Source organism: Anas platyrhynchos, chromosome 14 (assembly GCF_047663525.1).
Source record: "Anas platyrhynchos isolate ZD024472 breed Pekin duck chromosome 14, IASCAAS_PekinDuck_T2T, whole genome shotgun sequence".
Taxonomy (NCBI): domain Eukaryota; kingdom Metazoa; phylum Chordata; class Aves; order Anseriformes; family Anatidae; genus Anas; species Anas platyrhynchos.
The window spans coordinates 9,888,727-9,905,820 of record NC_092600.1 but is presented as its reverse complement, the minus strand read 5'-3'; the positions used below and the strand labels follow the sequence as shown (position 1 = coordinate 9,905,820).

At 43.8% G+C, this 17,094-nt stretch overlaps 1 protein-coding gene across 2 annotated transcripts in view; it reads left to right on the top strand.

The window, feature by feature from the left end:
* SFXN1 (sideroflexin 1) overlaps positions 1–17,094 on the top strand; it is a 43,479-nt gene that overhangs the window by 8,950 nt on the left and 17,435 nt on the right. The window contains exon 1 of one of the 2 annotated variants that reach the window (XM_038186238.2): positions 9,368–9,517. The exons of the other annotated variant lie outside the window; for it this stretch is intronic. The gene's annotated coding sequence lies outside the window, so the exon portion shown is untranslated. Of the gene's footprint in view, positions 1–9,367; positions 9,518–17,094 lie in introns of those variants that run through there. 2 annotated transcript variants of the gene reach the window in all.

The following is a 17,094-nucleotide window of genomic DNA, read 5'->3' as shown; positions in this document are numbered from 1 at the left end:
CTGTCCTCATTTGTCACATCAGATCCTTTGTAAGCTTTTAAAACTTTCGTGGCTTAATAGTCATACCCAGGTGAGGAGCAGAAGTGAAATCCATTAAAACCCTATTGTTCAGGAAAAGCCAGTGTTGGGATTAGGCAGTTGATTGACAGAGCTCTGGCTGCCATTTATTCAAAGCATGGGCTGGATTTTCCTTTTGCTGCTCTCCTGCTAACATGCCGTCAGCCAGTGCTGAAGGATCAGCTCTTGTCCAGGTCAGGGCTTGCCTAAAACTGCCAGCAACAGTGCAGGTGTTTCTTTGAGATCCCAAAACAAGTATAGATCTTGTTTAATTTTCCCTAGGCCCCAACATAAAACAGCAGCTTAATTCTATTTAATGTTTTCCAACCACTACTGTCTGATGCTGGAATCAAAGCAATGCCCGGGAAAGGAAATCTTTTGTGTTTCTATTACCACCCTGTGAGATACCTGCTCCTCCCTGGAGACTCTGTTTGGAGAAAAGCCTATTTAGTTGACATAAAGATTTAAAAATATAAATACTGAGTAGCACCTTGATCCAAATGATCTTAATCCAAACAGTAATTTGCTACTGGAATACCAAGCCAGAGTTGAAAGAAGTCCAAATCTCTTGCATTCAGAGATAAACACGCTTTAATCAAAAAAAAAAAAATGTACTAAAGCTGGAGAAAGGCAGCTTAATTTACAAAATAATATTACAGTATGTGGGGATACAAATTGTACTCACGTCACTCTCAGGATGACTTTTTGAGTCTGCATGCATGGGATGTATTAAACATGAAATCAGCTGAGGCATGTTAGCAGAAATAATGTCTGAAAGAGCTGTCAAGCTTCTAAATAACTGGTTATACTAATAAGCCAAGATAACTTTAGCCTCAGCTTAACCTTCTCGGAAAAATCAAAGGTTTCTGGAAATCGAACAACAGCTGTGAACTCCCTTAAAGATCAATGAAGCACACTGGTTAAATTTATAATATCATGTTTGGGCATTCCACAGGGAAAAATGCAGTAGTGAGTACAAAACACAGAGTGAAGAGTAGAAGCAGAAAGAACTATTACTTTTCTGCTAAAAATAAATAAATAAATAAATAAAATAAAATAAAATAAAATAAATAAAATAAAATAAAATAAAATAAAATAAAATAAAATAATAAAATAAAATAAAATAAAATAAAATAAAATAAAATAAAATAAAATAAAATAAAATAAAATAAAATAAAATAAAATAAAATAAAAAAGATCTCCAAGGATCTCAAGCTCATTCTTGTATGATAAAGACCCACCAGCAGGGAGAAAGGATCAGTGAGAGAAGTGATAGTTAGTCTCCAAACACTGCTAACAAGAGGCTCAAATAGTCAGTATTGAGTGTGGACTTTTTTTCCTTTTTTTTTCCTCTTTTTGAGTGTAGCTTATGGATGTGTACCCTCTAACCCTGGGGTTGGAAAGGTAACAGAGGAAGTGTGCAGAAAGGACTTTTGTTCTCTGTGGGAACTTAGGCAGCAGATGCACAAAAAGCAGCCGCTTGCCTGTAGCAGTCTGCATGCACAAGCTTTAGGAGGTGTGGAAGACCATAACCTGATTGTAAACCCGCGCTGTTCAAGCAGAAGCCTTGCCATCAATCCTTCTTTATGTTTTCAGTGCAAACCCCCACAAAAAAAAAAAAAAAAATGGTTACTTTCAGCCATAACCCCTGAGATTTTACAAGACACTGGCTCCTTTTAGATAGAAGTGTAAGACGGGAATGAGAGGGAAATATCCAGCTTGTAGCTAGGTACCGGAGCAGAAGCTGTCACCTGAACAACCCCATCTCCTGCCAGGCAGGAGCCACGGGTGATTGAGGCTCTGCACGATGCTGCCAATAACTCCATTATCTAATCAGCAAATCTCACACTGTGACTTATTATGGGGGTTTTCCAGTTCCAACCACTCCCTCCCACAGGCCCAGAGAAAGACAAGTTCTGCACAACAAACACGCAGAGCGACCCTTCCTCCTGCGGCTCCCCGTGGAATCACTCGGGCAGGGGAACCTAAATTTCCCCCCTTCTCTCCCTGGGATTCCCACCTGCTGCAGACACAGGGTAGGAGAGGGATCACAGCCCTGCCAACGCTTTCCTCCAGAGTGGGTCGAGAGCCAAGCTGCAGAGGATGATGAGAATAAAATGTTGCTGTGAAGAGAGGAGAGCTCAGGGGAAGGAATAACGCTTCCTCCAACAGCCTCATCCCTGCCACATATCAGAACCTTGCCAGGAAACCCACAGCAAACCAACACCAAGCCTCCACTGAAACAACATAGCTCGGTCTTCCCAATCGCCTCGCTGACAAATGCAGGCACTCCCTATGCTGTTGATTTTTATATCCTACTCCATACATATAAAAATCCCTCCACAGTCAATTGCTGAGGATCTACTCCATGAAACAGAACATAAACCAGTGTCGACACAAAAATACGGACTGCCCCCTCACTGCTGAGTTATGCTTTATTTGCATTTGCATAATTTTTTTCATCCTGTATGGCTTGCATTTTTTTTTTCTTTCGCTCCATACTGCATGGACATTTTAGGCCCTCAGATAAATTCGATATATGAATCAAAAGAGAAGTCACGGAAAAAAATGACAGCACTTTTAAAGTTAAAGATGGCTTTGACATATTAATTAGAACCTCAGAAATGCAATAAAGCCTGTGTTACAGAATGATTCATTAGAATGAAATTAATCTGAGAAATAATTAATTCTGAGTGGATAGATAAAAAGAATACAAATAGATATATTAGCAGCAAAGCTCTTCACAGCTGAGTGTTAGTGATTTCTAGCAGCAGTGGATAAAACTACAGATAATACAATTTTCTTAGCAGATGGCTTGGTAGGTGGCACTCTCCACTCCTAAGCTGGTGTTACGGATTCACTCCTGAGCTGTGTGCCAGCCAGCAGCACAAAATGGATCCTTCTCTCATATTCCAGCCCAGCCCCTGACTAGCGGATGGTGGTTTCACTTCTACCAGCAGACTTTATTTTTTTCCAATGCAAGATGTGTGAAGATGAAAAGCGTGCTTGGTACTGACCTAAACCCATTGCCTCTAAAGGTTGGTGGGGCAGGTGAGAAAAGTCAAGGTGTTACACCACAGCTGATGATTTACAAGTACACGTCACTGCACATCCAGGATGGTCACTGCACATCCAGGATGGTCACGCTCCACAGCCCTTCATAGGCAAGCTACTAAAGGACCTTGAGTTAAAGAGAATTGAATGAAACACCAAACAATAAATAAATGAATGGAATGGAATGGAATGGAATGGAATGGAATGGAATGGAATGGAATGGAATGGAATGGAATGGAATAGCTCAGTTGGAAGGGACCCCAAAGCTCATCAGGTCCAATTCCCTGACCACTTCAGGGCTAACCAGAAGTTAGCGTGCAGTATGAAGGGCATCACCCAAATGCCTCTTGCACACTGACAGGCACGGGGTATCACCACCTCGCTGGGAAGCAAGGGCTGGGAAGCCTGTTCCTGTGTCTGGCTGCCCTCACAGTAAAGAACTGTTTCCTAATGCCCACCCTGACCCTCCCTGATGCAGCTCCATGCCCTTCCCACAGGTCCCAGACAGCCCTGCTGCCTTTGGGGTGCTGCAGCTGGGCCAGCCCGGGGTTTCGTCTTCCGCTACAGGGATTAAACTGTTCTTGGAGGCAAGGTGCTGGTTGCCAAGCTCCTTACAAGTCACAGAGTCTGGGCATGAAGGCAGTCAGAAATATTCCAGTGAGTTAAATAAAAAAAAACAGAAGCAACAGAACAATGTTCCCAGTAAGAACCCAAACCAGGGTCCCAGCTTTGGTCTGCCTCATTCTGCCTGCCACAACTTCCATCTGAGCTTTTGAAAAACCCAAGGATCTGACCCCAAACCATGACATAATCCTGAATGCACTTTCACCTCACCTCATCTGCATGTGTTTTTCCATTCCAGCCTCTGTGCCAGCCCCACCAAACCAGGCAGGACTGGTTCATCCCCGTAACATCAGGAACATCTTTGCAGCCTGCCTCGATGCCCTTGGCTTTTTCGTGCCCTGCTGCTGTGACAGCAGCTCCCAGAGCAGTCTCTAACAGGCAGTACTTTTAAAAGCTGGAAATATTTCCTGTGTTTCATCCCTGATTTGTCAAAATTTGTCTCAGGGGCCTGGAAGTCCATGCCCATGCTCCCATCCCGCGAGGCTCAGCAGTGCTGGGCTGGGCGCACATCAGGGTTTGGCTGTGCCAGCAGTGACACTCGGAGTCCCTCGAGCTGGTCCTCTCCCTTTAGGAGAGGTTCAAATTAGGGTCTAGCTAAAAGTTGCATTTAGGGAAGACTCTTGGATCTGATCCTATCTACTTTCAGGTTTCACTTTTTCCCTCGCTGTTTACAGAGGCTAATTTCCTCCTGTGGTTTTCTCAGCATTGCCTTCTAAGAACTTCCTCCAAGTCTTTAGGAACTACAGGATACAAAACTCCACCAGGGACTTCCCATTGCTTTCTTGCATTTTTCCATATCTTTTTAGGAATCTCACATGCCTTTCTAGGATTTTCCTGTTGATCTCAAGGGAGATTCCCTCCAGAAATTCTTCTAGGAATTTCCACCCAGCTTTCAGGGCATTTTGTATTGCTTTCTAGGAAATGTTGCCATTGCTTCCTAAGAATTTCTTTCACCTTACTAGGATTTTACATTTGCTTTCCTGGAATGTACAGTTGCTTTCAAGAAATCATTAATTCCTCGTAAGGGGGTGTCGAGAGGCAGGAGACCTTTTCTCCATTAACACCAGTGACAGGACCCGCGGGAACGGGGTTAAGCTGAGGCAGGGGAAATTTAGGCTTGACATCAGGAGGAAGTCTTTCACAGAGAGGGTGGTTGCACACTGGAACAGGCTCCCCAGGGAAGTGGTCACTGCACCGAGCCTGACTGAATTTAAGAAGAGATAGGACTGTGCACTTAGTCACATGGTCTGAACTTGGGTAGACCTGTGCGGTGTCAAGAGTTGGACTTGATGATCCTTAAGGGTCCCTTCCAACTCAGGATATTCTATGATTCTATGATTCTATGATTAATGCTTTTCTAGATATATCCAAATTATTTCTAGTAATTGTGCTCCAGGAATTGTTTCCAGGAATTTCCTGCTGCTATGAATTTCTCACCACTCTCTAAGTATTTCTACCAGCTTTCTAGGTATATCCATCACACTGTGGCATGGCGTCATGTGCTGTTCCATGCTGTTAATCCTGTTGCATGTGGTGGTGTCTTGTTTTGCCCCACGTTGTGTTGTCACTTGCTGCTCTTACTAGATCTCTCATGTTGCTGCATGCCTTCCCGTGTTGTGGCATGCCCTTGTGCATGTCATCTGCTGTTGCCACATGCTGTCAGAGGTTCTCAAGCGCCATCCTGCATAGCTGCAGCAATAAACATTTGAGGGTTCATAGTTTTAATTACCATTTTCCAAATCCATTGGAAAAAGCCAGCAGGTGAAAGTGTCATGAGTTACCAACATACGGTCCCAAGAGGATGATGAAATAATTTGCCCAGCCCAGTTGAAGCTGCTGTGAGACCCTATGGGATGGTGCTAAAGCAGGAAGGAACCATCTCTCCTCCTGCCCCATGCTCCTTCCACAGCTGCCATCAGTCTGCCTAGTCACCAGACTGCCAACAGCACCTGGCAAAGGTGCTTCAGTGTATGAACAACCCCACAGAAGACATTTATGGAATAGCCACATCATAGAAGAAATGGCTTCCTAATCCCCTTGAAAGGCTGGTTTATGCTTTTAAATGTAGTGCTATGTCCCTTTTAAATGTAGACTGGCTTTTCACGTTCTTTTGCTTCCAGTCTTATCTGATATAACTATGCATGTTTTCATCTAGATAGATAGGAAAATTTGGTATGCATCAATTTAGTTTGGCACAGTATAGCATGAGTAACCTAAAATCAGGTTCAAATACTGCAGACGGAGCCAAAATCTTTAACTGATTTTGTAACTCGTCCTCAATCAGCTTACATAAGGCTTCATTATAATTTATATTACCAAAAAGTGTTCTGTTGTTTGTTTGTTGGACCAAAATTCCCTAGTTAATAGTTTATTCATTAGCAGTTCAGACTATGGGAAAACAGTGTGATGTTATTTTGATATACAGACATGGAAATCCCTAGCTCATTTACAGAAACAATCTTTGACTTTATGAGCACTCCTCAGACTGTACTAATGTCCCTTCCAGTCTGGGGCTTGGATTTTCTGGGAAAAAAAAAAAAACACATGGGAAGTCAGCAGGCCAAAACAAATGCTATATATATTCATGGTTGACCTAGCCCAATATTCTGCTGCTGATAGTAAAACACAGCACCAAGCCTTCACAGGCACCTCCCATCAAGTGAGTGCTAATGAATAGTTCCCAGAAATGTGGCTGGTTTCTTCTGGCAAAACCTCTGATAGCAGTCAGCTCGGTGCCAAGGCCAGTTCCTAACACTGTCCTCGAGAGCCAGCAGCTGAACACGCTCCGGCTCCTTGCTGCTTACCTCCCCAGCCGTCACCACACATCACCTCCCACCTGCTGCACAACTTACTGCCTTTCTCACCGAGCTGAAAAGTCTTGACATAGCCCACGCTTGCCTTTCCTCTGTCTGACTGCTGTTTGTGACACAGGGTTTGGGAAAGCTGGTCCTGTAGTGCCGCTTGCTGGGCAGCTATGCTAAGAGTTGCAAGGCACAGCAGCTCTTCGGTTTTGTCGGCTGATTCCCAGTGCCAATTTGAAATGGCAAAAAAACATGAAAAGCATTAATGTCCAATGTAAATATTATGAATAGAGTGAAGCTTGCGGAAAGTAAATACAGTAAAGCTCATTTCTTAGATGAGGCAGGAACTGCGAAAGAACAGAAATCCTCCTGCTCTGGGCAGCATGGGGAAGAGTTTGCTTTAGAGCAGTCTGGGAACTCTTTCAGGAGAGAACACGCAGATGGCTAAATTCATCCCTAATTTAGCAAAGACAAAGGACTGAATGCACACCTTGGGGGTTGCAGGAGTCTTATTAGCAGGATCCCTAGGAAATAAGATAACTGAAAGGAATGCTTCAGGTGGAGCTGAGGTGGGGCTTCTTTGATGAATCCCCTAATAGTCTCTAGGTGTGTGCTTTCTGTAAGTACTATTAATGCTCACACAGTAATTTAACTCCATTGTTTCACCTCAGAATGGAAACAGGATGAAGCCAAAGCACTCTGCTGGAGCTGGCACATCCTCCTGAATCCTGCATTTTTACATGCAGCCTAAAGCACTGTTAGCATGAAGATTAGTAGAAAATACCTGTAGCCAGAGATTAGCTATTCCACGTGAATACCTATATTCACTCATTTGCCTTCCAGTTTTCTGGTTTGTGAGCAGTTGCAGCTGGTTGGTCAGAGCCATTTTGAGACTTCTCAGGATTCATGGCAAAAAAAAAAAAAAAAAAAAAAAAAAAAAAAAAAAAAACAGATTGCTTTCTCAGTGATGAGAGAAATAACTAGTCTAGTGAAAGAGAAGTTATGCAGCTGTTCAACACCATCTGCACTAAATATAGAGCAAACGATTAACTCCAGCAATGAATTTATCCATTGCTTTTCATTTAGCGCCTCGTAGAAGTTGAGGTACTAATATAATTTATACCCAAGAGTCTGCGAGCAGAATGTCTGTTGTGACATGCTCAGAAGGGTATATGTGGCTTTAATGCAGATTAACGAGTCAGTATCTTTGGCAGAGATGAGAACTGTTGGAGGCAGAAGACATCAGTCCTCAGAATGTAAACCATGTAACACAGGATCAGTTATCCCTCTGGAGATTAATTTGTTTCATTGCACAACATCCATCTGTCTCCATTTTCTGAATGAGATGTCTTTCCTGCTCGGCCAATGCGTTGCTTTTTGCAACAAGTGTTAGGGCTGGACACCTTCAAAGGTGTATTCAGGCGTATTCTGTCAGTGGTCATGGACACAGATATCTGGTAAGATTAAAAAGAGCTAAAGACACTAGTGGAAAAGTACATACATTGTGAACAATTTTGTTGTGCAACAAAAATGCAGTGCAAGAGTATCAGAACCAGCTTTTATTTTTTCATGATGGAATCTCACCTGGAATATTTGCACATGCAATTATCTTTCCTATCCATAAGTAAGACATAAATTCTGGAGCCATGGGGGAAACACATGGCTGGACATCTGAGATTTGAAGTGTCAATGAGACAAAACTTAGAGGCTGGACTAGGTGATCTTGGAGGGCTCTTCCAGCCTAGATGATTCTGCAATTCTGTGATTAGCTTTTAATTGAAAACCATAAACTGGCCTTTCTATGTTGGTATGCTGTTTTGGTACACAAGAGTTAAACCTGCACTGTTTGCAGAATGTAAATGGGATAAAATGGGATAAAAATGGGATGCAATACAGCTGTATCACAGCACATTTTTTCCCATTCCCCAAAGGTTCCGCATAAATTATGGGATGAGACCAGCTCACCTGTTGCTGACTTATCAAATTAACACTATCAGTCTGAGACATTAATGAACATAACTGACACTTGAGACATGTGTTAGCAATGTAGTGCATCTATCACCATGTTCATCTGGAAGCTGGAGTGCAGGAAGCACAGGAACTGTGTATCTGAGTATCCCTGTTCTATTTTTAAAATATCGAATGATTGCACATCTTCATCTCAAACCGGGGAGCTATCAGATGATACAAAGATAAATGTGGAGTGAGAATTCCCAAAAAGAGTGAAATGCTCTGTGAGCCATTCCCCAGCTTTCTAACAAAATCAAAGATCCACATTTATCTGAAATTTTAAATCACCATATGCAAGAAGGTTCTCATCAGCTGGAATCAATTTCTTACGAATCAGCATTTTTGTTAAGGACTCGGACCTGAGAGTAACTTATTTTCCTATTTTAAGGGTTCATTTATTGTGGTTTCCTATGAACTGGGCTGCTGGCACTTTTCCTGCAATGCTTATTAAAGCAGGAGTGACAAAATCGAGAAAGTGTGTAAAATAAATAGATAGACAGATAGACAGATAGATAGATAGATAGATAAAATCTTTGTTATCAAAGCTGGGTTCGGGCCAGCAGCACTTTTGCTTCAGAAGCTGTCCCCGTTAGATGGCCCGATGACCCGACCGGTTCACCAGCCGAGCACCGCCGTCCTTTTGGGGAGGAAAAATAACATTTCAGGCAACTCTTCCGTCAGCTTTTCCTGCTTTAATTTCGGAAGCAATTTCAGGGCCGGAGCTGCTCCTAGGCTCGAGGGACGATCAAACACGAGAGGGGAGCGACCCGAGGGGGGGGACACCGGCGGGCCCTGAGGCACCGGCGGTCACTGAGGCGCCGAGGCCCGCTCGCTCCGGCCGCGGTGCCGACTCCCGGCGCTGCCCTGCCCCGGGAGGCGGAGCGGGGCGGAGCGGGGCGGCCGCTCGCCTTCCCCCGGCCCCGGGCCCACGAGAGCCTCTTCCGGGCGGCGCGGAGCCGGCAGCGGCCGCGGTGAGTAGCGGCACCGGCCCCGTGAGGGGGTGGGCTGTGGGTGGGGGGGAGGGAACGGCGGGGTCCCCCATCAGCCCGCTGCCCTCCGCAGGGGCTCAAGGCCTCCAGAGAGGCCCAGCCCCGTGTCACGCGTGTCAGCCTGGCCCCTCTGCGGAGGCCCGCAGCCAGCTGTCACCAAGCCCTGTGTGTCCCCGCTGTCCCCAGGGGCACCCGTCCCTTGCCCAGCTCCTGCTCCCTGTGAGCCCTTTGCTGGCTGCAGGCTCAGCAGGCAGCTGCCTGGGGGGGCCTCCAGGCCTGCCTCCCCCCCTGCGCCATCAGCTCTGCACAAATATCGGCTCCCTGCTTCCCCAGCTCGAAAATCCCTCCCGAAATAAGCCTCTGGTGTCGGTGTCGCAGGGTGCTGCATCGCAGCTGGGCACCGGTGCGGGCAGGTGAAGGCAGCCTTCATGTCAAGGTGATCGGCTTCTCCAGGGATGAACGTGTCGTGTGGTTTTGAGGCTGGCCGCCTGGTAGCCAGGGGTGCTAATGCTGAGCATCAATCTCTTAATCAACTGAATTATAAATAATTTGTTGTTGTAATGGGGACTGAGACAGCAGGGAACGAAGACAGGCCTTGTGCCAAAGTGCAATTAAAATTCACCTGTATAAATCCTACCAGGAAAAAAAAAGACTTATAGTGCAAAACCTACAGAAGGTCATGAACACAGCTGGGTGCAGCCAGAGAATCCTGCCTCATTTTGCCACAGGGCTTTAGAAATAAGGAGCAGAGACAAGCTTGCAGCAGTCAGGAATGGAATAAGACCTTGGGTTAACCCTTCTTAGCAAAGAAGCTTTTTCTTCCGTAGTGAAGAGGAGAGGTAAGGGTGTGACGTGTCCCTGCGACATCCCTCCTGCGGTGGGAGCGATGAGAGGAGGGATGGCACACGGACAGCACGCGCCGCCGAGTTGGCTGCTGCAGCTGCTCACATCTGGATGCGTCTTTAACACAGAATGATGAAATCTCTCGGCAAGTTACTCACCAAAGATGGCTGCTGGGTTGAGGAGAGAGCCCCAGCAGCAGGCACTATGTCCATTTCACACAGACTGCTGCTTTTGTTGCTAGGCTACAAACAGGATGTACATTTATAAGCAAAAAAAGTGTCTTGTAGCGTTGCCACGGTTTGCCTTCTCCAGCATTCAATTTGGTTTTTATGATTGCAATAGGTAAAATCACAGTGCAAAGACTTTTTTTGTGGTTTAAGCATCTATTTACTGGTAGAAGCAGATTTGGGAGAGGAAAACTTGGCAAGTGGGTTTGTTAATATTTGGTGTAAGTGCATTGCATCATCAGCTGTGCTGCCTCTGTCAGACTGTGGTAGCAGGTGCAGTGCAAACAGAAGAATACCATTGCTTAATAAATCTGATACGCGTTGTTTTTGCAAAAGTGCTTTTTTTTCCCCTGGAAATATGTTAGTACTTCTCATTTGAACTAGTGATACTACCTTGACTGACATCCCTGGAGAATGCATTGTGTTCTGTTCTTTGTCAGAGGAATTGAAATATGGGTGGTAGCTCAGTTTGCATTTCTGCTGTTGCTTTGTCAGTGTGTTGTAGTTTTAAAATAGAATGGGTCACCTTCTGCTAGTCAGAAGGTCATTAGTTTCCTGCCTTTTCTCCTAAGCCAGCATAGCAGCTGTTCTCATGGCATTTCTCCTGGAAAATGAAAGCACTGTGTTTGGGCAAAAGAGGCCTAAAAAGGGCCAGTGTACTAATTTATCAGAGGAATAAAAAGGCCTAACAGGATCCTTACATATTTTTCTATCAAAGCACCGTGAGAGGTGCTTCAAAAGAACTGAGCTCTGCAGAAACAAACAAGAGGCTATGGTGGCTTTGGTCTATCAATATGGCAGAGGAAAAAGAGAAGCTGTTTCTCTTCCCATTTTATAGCAGCAAATACTTTTCTCAACAAAAAGATTTTCCAGCCAACATCTCTCATTGCCCAGAACAGGCTCCTGACAACTGCACCTCCAGATGTTAGGGGACTGCTTTGGAGAATGGAGATCTAGGGGCCTAAGTATGTCAAACCTTTTTTTTTTCCTCTATCCCAGTGAATTTGCACATGAAATGTTTTCAGCATCACATGGCTCTAACTTTTGAACTGTAACAGTGGGATTCTGGTGAGAAAGAGATACTGCTCTTACCTTCTATTTTTAATGGGTTTTCAGGGGGAAAAGTGACTTGATTCTCCTGTTTCAAGGACCTCCTAGGAGATTTTGTGAATCGTGATCTGACCTAAATACCTCTGAAATACCACCTCAAGTGAGGGGTCTAAGTCCTTGTAAAGGACACCATGCAAGTTGTACCTTTCTTTCAACATTTGTATTGGTGAATTTACCCTCTTCACCTCCTCCATGCAGGCTGAGTTGAATCCTCTTTTAAGGTAGAGGTATCCATGTGTCCAGTTCTTTGTAAGGGAGGGTTTCACATTTGGTTCTGGGAGTTGGGCGTACAGAAGTGAGCTGTTGCAATGCTCATTATCACATCCACACTATTTTGAACAGAGACTTCTCTTATTGAGGCCAGGTGTTCTCCCTCCCCAGCTCTGTTTGCTGACTTTCTGAAACTGCATGCAAGAGAGGTAAAAGGCCACTCTCATTAACAGAATCTGCTGTAGGGGAAGGTGCAGGAGGCTTTAATCTGGACTCCGTCCCCCATAAAGGCAAAAAGGAACAGAAAATTCTGAACAGAGAGTGAAGCAGTACCCAAACCAGTATCCTCTCTAAGAATGTTTGCTAAAGGATCCCTCCTCAAGGGAATTTAGTGCTTTGTACCTGTTCAGGAAAGCCAACTTCTGGGGTACTTCTCAGCCTTGCTTCTCTCAGAAATATTCTCTCTGACAGTATCACACTCCCTAGGAACCTATAAGTAGTTCTTATCCTTTAGCCACTGTCAGAAATACCTCTCTGCTCTGCAGAATAGTGGCGAAAGCTTTCTGACTCTCAAGAAATGGACATTTTGACATCAGGGATGCTTCCTGGCTCCGAACAGTCAGCTTTCTAACAGTCTACAGCTTTAAAAAGCTGTACGTAAATCAGACATGGAGAATTGGATGTGCAGTTATGTCATCAAGACATTTCCTTTGCTGTTGCTCTATTCCCAGTTTTAGTTTAGAGACTGGAAAAAATAAAGACTTGGAGTTTTTTTATTTATGGGTTGATTTTTTTTCAAGATGGGTTAAAATACATGGTAAAAAACATATGAATATATAAACGGTTCCAGGGAAAGGAGCAAATCTGCTTTTCATCATCCACACAGTGCTGTGTGAGTTTAGGTTGCCCAGAATTTCCCAAATCACATACCCGCCTGGATTATCCAGTCATGCAACGGAGCCTAGCCCCTTGTTTATGAGTCTTTTAAGTGCAGTACTGGTAGCAAATGCAGTTTAAACTTCTGTAAAACCTCACTTGTTGTTTTCAACCACATTTCTTCTTGTTCACGTTGAGATAAATTATGAAATGTCTGGGTTGTTTAAAATTGAGTGGCATGTTGCTGTCAGAAATAAATAGGCATTGCTACTCTTTGGGCTGCTGCTTCAGTTTGAGAAGCGGTGACATGACGTTCAGCGTGAGGCTTGAAATGAGAACTTGGAAAAAGAACAGGGGAGAGTTGAACTCCTGAACTCCTGACAACTCCTGAATCTGCATTTTGGAGGATTGTCGCAACTGCTATTGTTGACCTTTAAACGAGGTTTAAAGTCTTCTGCTATTGCTGATTCTGCAGCACATCTAAACGCAGTCGTTGTACTAACATTCTTGATTAGACTTTGTGCTGGCTTTTATATAATTATTTTTTAAGAGAGGACACTCGGTTATTCCTAAAACCCCTTTTTCTCTCCAGTTAGTGTTCATATTAAGCATTACAATATGAATTTGCAGATGACTCCGTCTGATCAGAGAGGACAAGAAATGGGAGTGTGCTCAGTACTGGGGCAGTTCAAGGTCCCCTGGTTGGCAGTAGGGTTTGGAAGGCATAGTCCAAAAGTTATTGATTTATTTTATTTTATTGATTTAAAATGAAGATTTTTGTAGAAGGTTACTAAAAATATGGAGTTGAAAGTTTCACTTACGATAAAAAAGACCTTATTTTGGGGCATGACACTTCATTTCTTGGTAAAAACCTCTTTATTCTGAAGTGTCTGTAATCACAAACGCTGGCTCCCAGGCACAGCACAAAATGATGGTCAGGAAGTTTTACCATCCCTCTGGGTTTTCCTTCTCCTGAACTGGGAGAGGGCCAGGGAAAAGATGAGGAGGCAGCAGAGAGATTCAGAGAGCAAATGTGGTTTCCTCCCTGCGATCCGCAGGCTGCATCATCGCCTCTATCTGCCTGCGGTCTGTGGAGCCACCGCGCCCTGGTCCTGCAGCTGAGCTCCTGGCAGTGGGTTTTGGCACAGCCCCGTGTCTGGCTTGGCACTCGTGTCAGATGTAGAAAGTTTATGAACACGTGATCTCAGTTAGGCTTCGGAAAACATGCCTTGAAACACAGGAACAGCCACAGCAAGGAACATGGATAGTCAAAGCTCGTGTCAGCACTGGGGAGCCAAACCATGCCAAAACCCTCACTGGCATGGGGTTGCAGTCCCCATGCCGTCGGGCTGCAGGAGTGCCATGCAGAGCAGTTTTACAGCAGCTTTAGAGCACTTTTGCCCCCAGCAGCTGATGCTCACCCAAACAATCCCATTGCACAGAGAGGGTTTAGCAGCCGTCCTCCACAGGCATTTTGGAAACCAGAGAGTTCAGTAATACGAATGTGCCAGAGGACATTCAGTTCTCTATTACTGGTCTAATTTACTAGGCTGGACCATTACTAACTTCGGGGTATGCAAGTATCAAATACTTCTCTAATTATTCAGTTGTTTGAAACAGATGTGCATTATTTCTTTCCTTACAGTGTATTTTCCATGACAGATGTGAAGCGTTTGGCTGTTATGCTGACGTATTTGTTATTTATCCTTTCCAGCAGTTCTGAGCATGACTTCAAAGTGCCATTTAATTATGAACTATTTTAATAATTTAAGCAACTGTGAAATTTGTTTCCCAAATCCTCCGCTTGGGAAAGAAGGGTGTTTCAAGATCAGATTGGGTAATTTTACTGTTTACTTTTCCACCTTAAATTTTAAGGCGCTATTAATTCACAGTTTTGTCCTGCTATGGAGGTAGTCTCTCCTCTGTTGGTGCTTACTGAGTAGCAGTAGCTGTAGGAACACTAAATTCAGGTGGGTTTATATGCACAGTTAAGTGTTAGGTAGTTGTCCGAGCTTGCCCTTATTAGCTGGCAGTAACAAGTAAACATTTTTACCTTTGTTCTAGAAGATTTGTACATTTACTTTGCAATCCCTTCGCAAACTTTCCACTTATCTCAGGGTGCAGATAGATTTATTTTACTTTAATTTAACCTAAGTGTCCTCTATTTTTCCTTCACACAATTCCATTGTGGATATTTGGATAATTACAGCTTAAATCTTCGGCATGTATGTTGAGAATTGTATCACTGAAGATAAAAGGGTTACAGCTTTGACAAAGCCTTGTTTTTAAAATAATAATTACATGGTAAACAGTTTTGTTATAATGCTTTTGTTATTGAGTATTTGAATGGATTCACAAACAGCAGCACATCTCTAAAATTGTATCTGGAAATTAAGGTGACAGACATAGGTAAAATACTTTTGTATTTACTGCAGTCTTGTGATCTCACTCGTAAAAATAAATATTTTTTTTTTAAATCCTGCCTTTCAGTTTATGATGGTGACTTCATGTCTACTGGATACTATAATGATGAAACCCTATTTGTGCACAGTCACCATTTGTACTTTCTGGCTGGACATTTTGCTTTACAAGAGCATCCCTTCGGAGCACACAGGCATTTTACTGGCTTATAGTTTTGCTTTATGGGATTTACTTCCCTCTTTAACATTTACTAATAAGGGTGATAAGTCAAGAGGAACATCGTGCAGTCTGTTTAATACATGCAATAGTGCTTTTCTTCTAAAAATATTTTGCCGGAAAATGTGCAAGTTTTCAGGACAGAAGTTCCCTCGCTGCCTTAGCCAAGCAGCATTGTAGCAGATCTGTGACTCAGAGTCCCGAGACCGGCAACCTTAGCAGCCTTTCTACTTCACTGCAAGCTTTATGTGTCACCACGCTGTATTTTTCCAGTGCCTGAACTGTTACACTCCCTTGTATGATGCATCTTTTCCTCCTTTGTGTGCATTGGTGGTCTGTCCATGGCCACAGCCTTTATGATTAGAATTTTAAAATTAATTAGAAAAGCATTGTTCCTAGTTAGGTTATTAAAGTGCAAGGCAACTATGTCGTTCACATCATTTAGAAGAAAACATTTCTGAGTGCTTAAATAGCAGTCATGTAAAGTTTTTATCCCTTTTTGCAAAGATCTAAACTTATGCAGGGTGAACACCAGCAAAACTGGAGCCCATATACGTTTGTAAAGACTGGTGATGTTAAAGTCAATATTTCCTGTTGCTGCTGATATCTCTTTAAACAAATGCAGTGATTTCAAGCATGACTTTTTGTTGTAGCACACGCCAAGGAATCGTCCTTTACTGTATGTTTCCCGTTTTCCAGCTGGTTTGCTTTTTGCTGCTGCCATGCTAACCTTTCTTTACAAGGGAAAAGAGATTGAAGCATGTGCTGACAAGCTGCTGCTGCTTAGTCTGCCTAAGAAGGTGCAGGAGCTGGTGGTGCTGACCTTGTCTTTGGGGTGTTTTTGCTCTGTTAGCATGCCCTATGGACAGCCTGACGACTGTTACCCTTGCTGTCTCAATCATATTAACTCTTTACCATCATGCCTTCTATTTTTATTTTCCCTGTGTAGACATGCAGGAAGTGGGAGTGTTCCCAATTTACAGCTAGTAGGGTCTCTCTCACACCCATTTGCCTAGCCTGTACCGTGGGCTTTCAATCTCTTGACTCTGGCAAGCTGAAACATTTAGAACTGTCCATGCTTTATGTTTCTTGTTGATGATCTTCCCTGCAGGTTTAGGGTTAGGTGCTGTGCCTGGCTCCTCCAGGAGCGTCAGATCTCCAACTTGAGCAAAGCAGTAAGCTGATGTGGGTGCTGGAGCATCACAGTACAGACCTCGATTCCCACGTGTGACACGGGGCCAGCAGCTCTGATTACAAGGCATCAGCTGCTAACCATTCACTTGGCCAGTGCAGGCTTCTCATGCAGCTATCTGAAAATCCAGCCTTTTCTTAAGGTATGGCCGTACAGGGAGATGAAAGCATGTTTTAGCAAGGATATACACGCTCGTATCAGTTTATCTGGGGCCACTGATGGTCATTACTAAACCATTTTGATGTGAGTTGAGTGAAGATAAATCAGTACACAGGACGTGGCTCGAGGAACATCAGAACCAGCACAAAGTGAGCCATGGAGTGAAATGATGCTAAGATGATCCTTATTGTTTAGTTTTCTTATTATTCAAGGGCTTGTTTTTGTGGACAGAAGTGTCCTATGCAATAAAAGCAATTCACAGACAACCCAGTAGAATATATAAAGCAACTTTTCAGCACTAGCAG